The sequence below is a fragment of the Salmo salar genome, chromosome 18, assembly GCF_965601325.2.
Source record: "Salmo salar chromosome 18, fSalSal1, whole genome shotgun sequence".
Classification (NCBI taxonomy): Eukaryota; Metazoa; Chordata; class Actinopteri; order Salmoniformes; family Salmonidae; genus Salmo; species Salmo salar.
Genome location: NC_138308.1, coordinates 23972291 through 23984698, shown reverse-complemented (window position 1 = coordinate 23984698; position 12408 = coordinate 23972291). Strand labels below are relative to the sequence as shown.

Below are 12408 nucleotides of genomic sequence, written 5' to 3'. Positions count from 1 at the left end.
AGAACTGTCAATCTCCCTCGGCCTGGGGCTCCATGCAAGATCTCCCCTCGTGGAGTTGCAATGATCATGAGAACGGTGAGGAATCAGCCCAGAACTACACGGGAGGATCTTGTCAATGATCTCAAGGCAGCTGGGACCATAGTCACCAAGAAAACAATTGGTAACACACTACGCCGTGAAGGACTGAAATCCTGCAGCGCCCGCAAGGTCCCCCTGCTCAAGAAAGCACATATACATGCCCGTCTGAAGTTTGCCAATGAACATCTGAATGATTCAGAGGACAACTGGGTGAAAGTGTTGTGGTCAGATGAGACCAAAATGGAGCTCTTTGGCATCAACTCAACTCGCCGTGTTTGGAGGAGGAGGAATGCTGCCTATGACCCCAAGAACACCATCCCCACTGTCAAACATGGAGGTGGAAACATTATGCTTTGGGGGTGTTTTTCTGCTAAGGGGACAGGACAACTTCACCGCATCAAAGGGACAATGGATGGGGCCATGTACCGTCACATCTTGGGTGAGAACCTCCTTCCCTCAGCCAGGGCATTCAAAATGGGTCGTGGATGGGTATTCCAGCATGACAATGACCCAAAACACACGGCCATGGCAACAAAGGAGTGGCTCAAGAAGAAACACATTAAGGTCCTGGAGTGGCCTAGCCAGTCTCCAGACCTTAATCCCATAGAAAATATGTGGAGGGAGCTGAAGGTTCGACTTGCCAAACGTCAGCCTCGAAACCTTAATGACTTGGAGAAGATCTGCAGAGGAGTGGGACAAAATCCCTCCTGAGATGTGTGCAAACCTGATGGCCAACTACAAGAAACGTCTGACCTCTGTGATTGCCATCAAGGGTTTTGCCACCAAGTACTAAGTCTTGTTTTGCAGAGGGGTCCAATACTTATTTCCCTCATTAAAATGCAAATCAATTTATAACATTTTTGACATGCGTTTAACTGGATTTTTTTGTTGTTATTCTGTCTCTCACTGTTCAAATAAACCTACCATTAAAATTATAGACTGATCATTTCTTTGTCAGTGGGCAAACGTACAAAATCAGCAAGGGATCAAATCCTTTTTTCCCTCACTGTATGTAAATATATATATATGTTTGCACACATTTCTAAAAACCTGATTTCACTTTGTTATTATGGGGTATTGTGTGTAGATTAATGAGAAAAAAATATTTTTTCAATCAATTTTAGAATAAAGCTGTACCAACAAAATGTGGAAAAAGGAGTCTAAATACTTTCTGAATGCACTGTATATCCATAAGAAACATGTATTCTTGTGTAAAAATTGACTACCAAGTGTAAATAGGATAACTTTGATCATAAAGTCAGTCTCGTCCAAAACGGAGGTTTGTGAGATGATAGGAAAAAATGGTACATCACGGAATGAAGGACATCCTAACAGTTTTCTATGGTTTGGGTTTATTTCAATCCTGCCCACATGCCCACAGCTGGCAGCACCAAGTAACCATCAATTCGGGGCGCAGCTGCACACGACCCGATCGTAATGCCCATGGTCAATTTGGTTTGACATTCGATATCCCTATGGGGCTAGTTAGGGACCATCAGTAAATTACACAATGTACATGGGACAATATTTTAAAAGGTCAATAGCTCCAATTTCAATTACTTAAAAACCGGAAACCAAAAAAATATATAGAAATTCATATGAAAATATTGAAAGCATTTAATGAGACAACTGAAAGATGTGCAACATTAAAATATTGTTCCATTTACATTGTGTAATTTATTGACGGTCTTTAACTATCCCCAGAGATAGGCTATCCAAAGTCAAAGAAATTTTGCTACGGTCGCACACCAGCCGACTGAAGCTAATTGGCTAAATAATTTGACTAACTCTTCCCACCTGTGAACACACACAAGAGACACCCATATCAAACCACACCCCAAAACCAACTCACATTTGAATTCAGTAATGGCCGCTGGCTTTTCTTAATGAACCAAATCTAAAATGAGGCCAAATCAGGCAGTGCAGTTGCCCTTTAAGTATTTTAGCAGAGTCAATCAAAAGACTCAGAGACATACTATTTCTACTGCAGATCTTTAAAGGCTGTGTATGACGCTATGAAGGTTTTCCTTTGGAATGGAAAACTGGGGAAAAAGCTCAGAGGTTGAGAGCGGAATCAAACAGCATGTAAGACAGTCTAAGGATGACATTTGGGGCCCTTTAAATAGTGTGTCACTAAAACAAACACTTCACTACCAAACCATCCTCAAGCAATATTTTCTCACGGCATCCGAATGACTTATTAGTTAATTTCTTCCCATATACGTTTTCCATAGTAAGGCACACTCATTAGTGGGAAGTGTTTGTGTTTTCAAATCATCTCTGCTGAGACTTTCGCACATATCATTATGCCATGTAGGATTCAAAGTCAATATTCTGATATAATGGGAACAGCATATTTAGGCTTTTTATTTTGCTTTTAAACGTTTTTTTATTTATTTTTTATTTAGCCATGCAGTGTTGACGAGAACAAAAAGTTGATGTTCCAATGCAATATCTGTCTTATGCTCCCAGACCTTTAACATCAAACAACACATTTTAGAAACTGAGAGAAGATGAAAAGACAACAGAAATATTGAAAGTTTTGTTGGTTGTCTTTACAAAGTTTTCGTCAAAGAATATGTCAAAGACTGTTAGATCCTAAAAAAACATTATTGAAGACCTGTGGCAACAGTGGCTATGTAAAAGCTTACTAAGTAAAAAGTACAGAAGGATATACTGTACTGTACAAGGGATTAGCAGCAAGTGGTACCGCCTTCAATCAAGAACGGCATCTATTTTTACATTTCAAACTGTTCTGACTGAGAAAGATAAGAATGATTCCTTTACAACACTCCGAACTAAAACCCTTTAGAAGTCTTATTTATTTCAATAACTTGTCACAATGTCACATTCAGTGACACGCAAGTATATAGATACTCACAGATCCTTAAACCAACACCTTAAACCAACAGCATTGACTCTCAGATGTGACAGATAGTTGAGGCCCTTCTAATACTAATTAAGCAGGCTGTTTTCACTGGGTCGACTGAGGGGGAAAGAACAGCTGAACCCTGTCAACTGGAGATGGGAGAGTCAGCAGTGATGAGGACTTACTAAAGAGAATTCACAGAGAGAACAGAGACAGACTGGGCCCTACAGGGAGAGAGGGCTTTAAGGCCAGCTCTAATATTGTGTTGTTCTGGTCAGGGGCAAGCTCACTTTCATCCACTTGTATAACCAACATAGTATAACATAGTGAGAAAGACACCAAATATGGCAATCACTACTAAGGTGTATGACGCCCTCGGGTTAGGCCTACTGGTTAGGGTCTGCAAATAATGCCCCCCTTACAATCACTGGCAAAAATACCAACCGGCATCCTTGTTGTGTCTAAGTATACTACACTGTGAATAAACAGCCGTAAATGAATATATGGCTCCCTCATTAAGAAACATGTCTATCTTAACTAAAATGACCAGTGTCTTGTGGCACAGGGTATATGGAAACTCTTATATGCCTTGACTCTTAATTTTTCTGTATCTGCCCTGTCTCTCCAAGAGCTAATTCTTCTCAAAATGACTGCGGTCTGCAGGCGACAGCAGTGAATTAATGGTTCATTATGCCCAATGTAAGCAAACAGAGAGCCTGTGATGGAGGAAAATTCATTTTGTCCCATCCATGCCAGACATAACATCAGTCCGAAAATTAGAAAATCCCCCAGCTATGCATGCAGGAAAAGTGTAAAGAAGCGTTGACTTGTATAACCATAGGGTGCATAAAAAAAAAAAAAATATTGAATGTGTTGACTGTATGAATCCACCAAAATGTATTGAACAAACTTTGCTTTCCATAAAAAACGGGAACTTAAAGTTTACCAAGAGCTTAAAAATCTAAGTTTGGTCATTGCTCATGAATATGATCTCTGTTGCTTGCTAAGCCGTCACAGGACCGACTCTAAATTAACTTTCCATTTTGTTGCATTGAAGTTACATTGACCCAGACCAGGGCTCTTTAGCACTTGAGTTGATAGGACTGTGAAAGGTTACGCTACAGTTCTCTGGCTTTTTAAGAGCCATAATGATGATGATGATGGTGTCACGCCCTGACCATAGAGAGCCCTTGTTTCTCTATGGTGTAGTAGGTCAGGGCGTGACTAGGGGGTGTTCTAGTTCAATATTTCTATGTTGGTGTTTTGTATGGTTCCCAATTAGAGGCAGCTGGTAATCGTTGCCTCTAATTGGGGATCATATTTAGGTAGCCATTTTCCCACCTGTGTTGGTGGGATATTGTTTGGTTTTGTGCTTGTTGCACCACGTAGTCACGTTTTGTTGCTTGTTATTGTTTTGTTGAAGAAGTTTCACTATGTGGAACTCAATTAAATATGTGGAACTCAACACACGCTGCGCCTTGGTCTGTTTCTTACAGCAACCGTGACAAAAGGTTGTAAACTGAAAATCAACCTTTCATGATTAAGCTTATTATCGAGTTTGGGGACAATTTATAACCTTTAATGCTGATGAAGAAAACTGGCTAAAGAAGTGTATGCTTGCTTGTTTTATTCAGCTTGTGTTCTGACAAGACTTATGAACAGGCTAAAGGAAGAGTACCGATGTCAGACCCAGTACGCTAGGATCATTTGCATATGTCTCCATGATGGATGTGTTTGGTGCTTCAATCGACCGAGCCTGCTGTTCAGACAAGGCCTGTGTCATGTTTACGTTTTGCATGTCACATCCACTGACTGATGGACTCATTGAGTGTGAACACAAAGACTTAACCACCACTTAAACACGATGACAGGGTCCAATAACAGACATGAACGAGTTGGCTATTTTCAGAAAAGCAATCAATACAAACCATGTTTATATTTGTTCTACAGTGGCAAGAAAAAGTATGTGAACCCTTTGGAAATACCTGGATTTCTGCATAAATTGGTCATAAAATTTGATCTGATCTTCATCTAGGTCACAACAACAGACAAACACAGTTTGCTTAAACTAATAACTCACAAAGGATTATACGTTTTCATGTCTTTATTGAACACACCATGTAAACATTTACAATGTAGGGTGGAAAAAGTATATGAACCCTTGGATTAAATAACTGGTTGACCCTCCTTTGGCAGCAATAACCTCAACCAAATGTTTTCTGTAGTTGCAGATCAGACCTGCACAATGGTCAGGAGGAATTTTGGACCATTCCTCTTTACAAAACTGTTTCAGATCAGCAATATTCTTGGGATGTCTGGTGTGAACTCATCTCTTGAGGTCAAGCCACAGCATCTCAATCGGGTTGAGGTCAGGACTCTGACTGGGCCATTCCAGAAGGTGTATTTTCTTCTGTTGAAGCCATTCTGTTGTTGATTTACTTCTGTGTTTTGGGTCGTTATCCTGTTGCATCACCCAACTTCTGTTGAGCTTCAATTCGCGGACAGATAGCCTAACATTCTTCTGCAAAATGTCTTGATCAACTTGGGAATTCATTTTTTTCTGTCGATGATAGCAAGCTAAATGGGCCCTGAGGCAGCAAAGCAGCTCTAAACCATGATGCTCCCTCCACCATACTTTACAGTTGGGATGAGGTTTTGATGTTGGTGTGCTGTGCCTTTTTTTCTCCTCACATAGTGTTTTGTGTTCCTTCCAAACAACTCAACTGTAGTTTCATCTGTCCACAGAATATTTTGCCAGTAGCGATGTGGAACATCCAGGTGCACTTTTGCAAACTTCAGACGTGTAGCAATGGTTTTTTTGGACAGCAGTTGCTTTTTCCGTGGCGTCCTCCCATGAACACCATTCTTTCTTAGTGTTTAACGTATTGTAGACTCGCCAACAGAGATGTTAGCATGTTCCAGAGATTTCTATAAGTCTTTAGCTGACACACTAGGATTCTTCTTAACCTCATTGAGCATTCTGCACTGTGCTCTTGCAGTCATCTTTGCAGGACGGCCACTCCTAGGGAGAGTAGCAATAGTGCTGAACTTTCTCCATTTATAGACAATTTGTTTTACCGTGGACTGATGAACATCAAGGCTTTTAGAGATACTTTTGTAACCCTTTCCAGCTTTATGCAAGTCAACAATTCTTCATCTTAGGTCTTCTGAGATCTCTTTTGTTCGAGGCATGGTTCACATCAGGCAATGATTCTTGTTAATAGGAAACTAACATTTTGTGAGTGTTTTTTATAGGACAAGGCAGCTCTAACCAACATCTCCAATTTCGTCTCATTGATTGGACTCCAGGTTAGCTGACTCCTGACTCCAATTAGCTTTTGGAGAAGTCATTAGCTTAGCGGTTCACATACTTTTTCCAACTTACAGTAGACTGTGAATGTTTAATGTATGTATTCGATATAGACAAGAAAAATACAATAATGTGTGTGTTATTAGTTTAAGCACACTATGTTTGTCTATTTTTGTGACTTAGATGAAGATCAGATCAAATTTAATGACCGATTTATGCAGAAATCCAGGTAATTCCAAAGGGTTCACATAATTTTTCTTGCCACTGTATATTAATCAAAGGAAACAAAAAAGGTCCATTGCGGCTACCTGGCCAGTGTACCAAGACACAAACAACATTTTGATGTGACTGCTTATTCAGAGGACAGTATTTTGGTTATGTACTACTCAGAATGCTACCAGAAACACACTGCCAAGTGTTGGGCATTGTGAAAGATTTCTCTTTTCATTACATGCTTTTTGACACAGGGAAATGGATTGGCTTCATCAGCTAGATGACCAAACATATGTGTGAAGGCGAGGGTTAATCGAGGAATTTGGTTAATGGCTGGCTCTTGAAAGCTAACTGTAGTTCTGTCTTCTTGGCACTGATTAAGTGTACCGTTTAATAGTTAAGGATTTTCCATTCGAGGCATCCACCGAGCAGGCAATTAAACACCTGACTGAACCCTAACCACATGCATCTGGGCCTTTTCTTTTTCACATTAACAATACTAAAGCCATGAAACACACCCAAAAAAAGGTGGTCCCAAACTTGATTAGGAACTATGTAAATAAAGCCAGACATCTCCTGATTATGATGTAAGGCTGGAGTTCTCGGTTATTAGAAACAGACCTGCCTGGGCTGAATGAGTCTTTACGGAGAAGACAGGGAAATGACTCAGGCTCGTAGCTGCTCCCTCAAGCACTAAATAGGCTTTCGTTATTTATTAATTACATCACATAATATCATGATATCTTTATAAGTAAAAATAAACGTCAGAGGAGCAGCAACAGGGTCACAAAGATGTCCGACTCCCCTGACACTTTGCAGCAGTTAAGGGATTGACTGATGTACTGAAAGTACTTACATAGGCCAGATGATTGCATCCTGGAAGGCAGACATTGAAGCACTAAAAATGGAGCCTGTGAGGAGCAGTTTTTAGATGATAGGGCAATGCAGATCTGGGCCAAATTATCAAGAGCTAGTTCTCTCAACCACAATCTTTTCTTGGAAGACAAACTAATCCTATAAACAACATTGGACATAAGAAATTAAGCAATTATATTTTGTAGATTATAATACTGTCAGCTGTTATGTAGGTTGGTGACATAGGGACACAAGGAGTAACCATCACAGTGTCTATAACTCTTATCCCTGAATGGTATAGAATGTGGAGGCTCTGGCAAGACAAACTGTGCAGCCGTTGAGAGGAATAGTAATGATCAAATGCTCTGTATGGACAATTCCAATATTGTGCATCTTTCCTTCTGGGGACATTTATTTTCTTCCTCCACAAAAAAATATGAACAAGAAATGAGAATGTGTGGTGCAGAAGGTGCATAAATTAATTAGTGTCAATCAACAAAACACTTCACCCTGAAACAACGTCTGAAGTTGAAAACTTGTGAAGGAAATGTAATTTAGGTATGCATTCTAGCAGTGCCTGAAATTATGTTTGACATGCTTAAGATGTGGTTGATGAGGTGTGTCATCAAAGAACAGGGATGTGAAGAGAAACAAACAAAGCTAGGCAACGACTTAGCGAGGGAAACTGCAACGGATTCTTCTAGGTTCTTTTGACAAAAACTCTGAAGTATAAGCTTGCTGTAAACAAGCTCTTTCCAATTAACTTTACCTACAAGGCAAAGTACTTTAGGTCAGCTACAGTTCATATTCAAAACTGTGTTTCTATGTTACCTTTATGACACAAGAAATTAAGCAATGATATTTTTGTAGATTCTAATACTGTCAGCTTTTATGTAGGGTGGTGAAAGTTGCTTCAGATTAAATGTGGTATTTATGTGTATGCTCTATGTTTTGGCTGAATGATTGTAATTTGCACTTACTCCATTCAGTGTGTCCATGTTGTATAAAGAAATGCAGTGAGCTCAGATTATGATTACTTTAAAAAAACAAGAGAGCATCAAAGCAATAAACAATTTACTTCTGTCTGCCAGTGAATGTCTGCCATAAATACATTGGTTGGAGCCTTGCCAAACCATTTAATTCCTTGTTCAGGGACTGTGTCCAATCCAAAGATTCCACTTCAGCCACTTCAGATCCTAATTATTGCTCAGACTTTTTGCTCAGAATTTCCTTCAGCATCGTAGGATCTCAATATTCCCCAAGTTCACAATTTGATATAGTTACACTAATAGGAAAATAACAATTTGTTTCACTCAATTAACCCACTGCTAGCTAGCCAACCGTTACCGACTAGCAGCGGTGTAGATACTAATACTTTACAACGGAACGATTTGACTAGTGCAGTGTTAGCTAGCTAGCTACATAGTTGTCTTTGTCATAGCTTGATTGATCATATTACTCCAGTGCTAGCCTCCCTACACTGGCTTCCTGTTAAGGCAAGGGCTGATTTCAAGGTTTTACTGCTAACCTACAAAGCATTACATGGGCTTGCTCCTACCTATCTTTCCGATTTGGTCCTGCCGTACATACCTACACGTACGCTACGGTCACAAGACGCAGGCCTCCTAATTGTCCCTAGAATTTCTAAGCAAACGGCTGGAGGTAGGGCTTTCTCCTATAGAGCTCCAATGGTCTGCCTACCAATGTGAGAGACGCAGACTCAGTCTCAACCTTTAAGTCTTTACTGAAGACTTATCTCTTCAGTAGGTCCTATGATTAAGTATAGTCTGGCCCAGGAGTGTGAAGGTGAACGGAAAGGCTGGAGCAACGAACCGCCCTTGCTGTCTCTGCCTTGCCGGTTCCCCTCTTTCCACTGGGATTCTCTGCCTCTAACCCTTTTACAGGGGCTGAGTCACTGGCCTACTGGTGTTCTTCCATGCCGTCCATGGGAGGGGTGCGTCACTTGAGTGGGTTGAGTCACTGACGTGGTCTTCCTGTCTGGGTTGGCGCCCCCCCCTTGGGTTGTGCCATGGCGGAGATCGTTGTGGGCTATACTCGGCCTTGTCTTAGGACGGTAAGTTGGTGGTTGGAGACATCCCTCTAGTGGTGTGGGGGCTGTGCTTTGGCAAAGTGGGTGGGGTTATATCCTGCCTGTTTGGCCCTGTCCGGGGGTATCATCGGATGGGGCCACAGTGTCTTCTGATCCCTCCTCTCTCAGCCTCCAGTATTTATGCTGCAGTAGTTTATGTGTCGGGGGGCTAGGGTCAGTCTGTTACATCTGGAGTATTTCTCTTGTCTTATCCGGTGTCCTGTGTGTATTTAAATATGCTCTCTCTAATTCTCTCTTTCTCTCTTTCTGTCTTTCTCTCGGAGGACCTGAGCCCTAGGACCATGCCTCAGGACTACCTGGTATGATGACTCCTTGCTGTCCCCAGTCCACCTGGCCGTGCTGCTGCTCCAGTTTCAACTGTTCTGCCTGCGGCTATGGAACCCTGACCTGTTCACCGGACGTGCTTGTTGCACCCTCAACAACTACTATGATTATTATTATTTGACCATGCTGGTCATTTATGAACATTTTAACATTTTAACATTTTGACCATGTTCTGTTATAATATCCACCCTGCACAGCCAGAAGAGGACTGGCCACCCCTCATAGCCTGGTTCCTCTCTAGGTTTCTTCCTAGGTTTTTGGCCTTTCTAGGGAGTTTTTCCTAGGGAGTTTTTCCTAGCCACCGTGCTTCTTTCACATGCTTTGCTTGCTGTTTGGGGTTTTAGGCTGGTTTTCTGTACAGCACTTTGAGAATATCAGCTGATGTACGAAGGGCTATATAAAAATACATTTGATTTGATTTGATTTTGATAGCTTGATAATTGTGTAGTTTAGTAATTATCGAGGTTAGCTAGCCAGCTATTTCCGTCCCCCGCGACGCCATTTTTCCAAACCCAGCCAACTATTACCGACGAGCAGCATTGTAGAAACTAAATACATTACAAAGGAACATCTTGATTAGTGTTATGTTAGCTAGCTACAAAGTTGCTTTTGTATCATGACAAGGTGTAGTACTGAAACTATTGAGGTTACCTAGCCAGCTACACGTTCAAAGTCAACAACGCAGCCACTGCTAGCTAGCCTACTCCACCAGCCAGCAGTACTGTATCATTTTCGTCATTTTAGTCAATAAGATTTTTGCAACGTAAGCTTAACTTTCCGAACATTCGAGACGTGTAGTCCACTTGTCATTCCAATCTCCTTTGCATAAGCATTAGCGTAGCCTCTTCTGTAGCTTGTCAACTATGTGTATGGCTATCCCTGTTCTCTCCCCTCTGCACAGGCCATACAAACGCTCCACACCACGTGGCCGCTGCCACTCTAACCTGGTGGTCCCAGCGCGCACGACCCACGTGGAGTTCCAGGTCTCCGGCAGCCTCTGGAACTGCCGGTCTGCGGCCAACAAGGCTGAGTTCATCTCAGCCTATGCTACCCTCCAGTCCCTAGACTTCCTGGCGCTGACGGAAACATGGATTACCACAGATAACACTGCTACTCCTACTGCCCTCTCCTCGTCTGCCCACGTGTTCTCGCATACCCCTAGAGCATCGAGCCAGCGGGGTGGTGGTACTGGAATCCTCATCTCTCCCAAGTGGACATTCTCTCTTTCTCCCCTGACCCATCTGTCTATCTCCTCATTTGAATTCCATGCCGTCACAGTTACCAGCCCTTTCAAGCTTAACATCCTTATCATTTATCGCCCTCCAGGTTCCCTTGGAGAGTTCATCAATGAGCTTGACGCCTTGATAAGTTCCTTTCCTGAGGATGGCTCACCTCTCACAGTTCTGGGTGACTTTAACCTCCCCACGTCTACCTTTGACTCATTCCTCTCTGCCTCCTTCTTTCCACTCCTCTCCTCTTTTGACCTCACCCTCTCACCTTCCCCCCCCTACTCACAAGGCAGGCAATACGCTTGACCTCATCTTTACTAGATGCTGTTCTTCCACTAATCTCATTGCAACTCCCCTCCAAGTCTCTGACCACTACCTTGTATCCTTTTCCCTCTCGCTCTCATCCAACACTTCTCACTCTGCCCCTACTCGGATGGTATTGCGCCGTCCCAACCTTCGCTCTCTCTCTCCCGCTACTCTCTCCTCTTCCATCCTATCATCTCTTCCCTCTGCTCAAACCTTCTCCAACCTATCTCCTGATTCTGCCTCCTCAACCCTCCTCTCCTCCCTTTCTGCATCCTTTGATTTTCTCTGTCCCCTATCCTCCAGGCCGGCTCGGTCCTCCCCTCCTGCTCCGTGGCTCGACGACTCACTGCGAGCTCACAGAACAGGGCTCCGGGCAGCCGAGCGGAAATGGAGGAAAACTCGCCTCCCTGCGGACCTGGCATCCTTTCACTCCCTCCTCTCTACATTTTCCTCTTCTGTCTCTGCTGCTAAAGCCACCTTCTACCACTCTAAGTTCCAAGCATCTGCCTCTAACCCTAGGAAGCTCTTTGCTACCTTCTCCTCCCTCCTGAATCCTCCTCCTCCCCCCCCCCCCTCCTCCCTCTCTGCGGATGACTTCGTCAACCATTTTGAAAAGAAGGTTAACGACATCCGATCCTCGTTTGCTAAGTCAAACGACACCGCTGGTCCTGCTCACACTGCCCTACCCTGTGCTTTGACCTCTTTCTCCCCTCTCTCTCCAGATGAAATCTCGCGTCTTGTGACGGCCGGCCGCCCAACAACCTGCCCACTTGACCCTATCCCCTCCTCTCTTCTCCAGACCATTTCCGGAGACCTTCTCCCCTACCTCACCTCGCTCATCAACTCATCCTTGACCGCTGGCTACGTCCCTTCCGTCTTCAAGAGAGCGAGAGTTGCACCCCTTCTGAAAAAACCTACACTCGATCCCTCCGATGTCAACAACTACAGACCAGTATCCCTTCTTTCTTTTCTCTCCAAAACTCTTGAACATGCCGTCCTTGGCCAGCTCTCTTGCTATCTCTCTCAGAATGACCTTCTTGATCCTAATCAGTCAGGTTTCAAGACTGGGCATTCAACTGAGACTGCTCTTCTCTGTGTCACGGAGGCTCTCCGC

At 43.0% G+C, this 12408-nt stretch overlaps 1 protein-coding gene across 1 annotated transcript in view; it reads right to left on the bottom strand.

Moving 5' to 3' along the window:
- The window catches only part of LOC106577063 (muscarinic acetylcholine receptor M3), a 133667-nt gene that overhangs the window by 98727 nt on the left and 22532 nt on the right, over positions 1 to 12408 (bottom strand). The window lies entirely within an intron of this gene.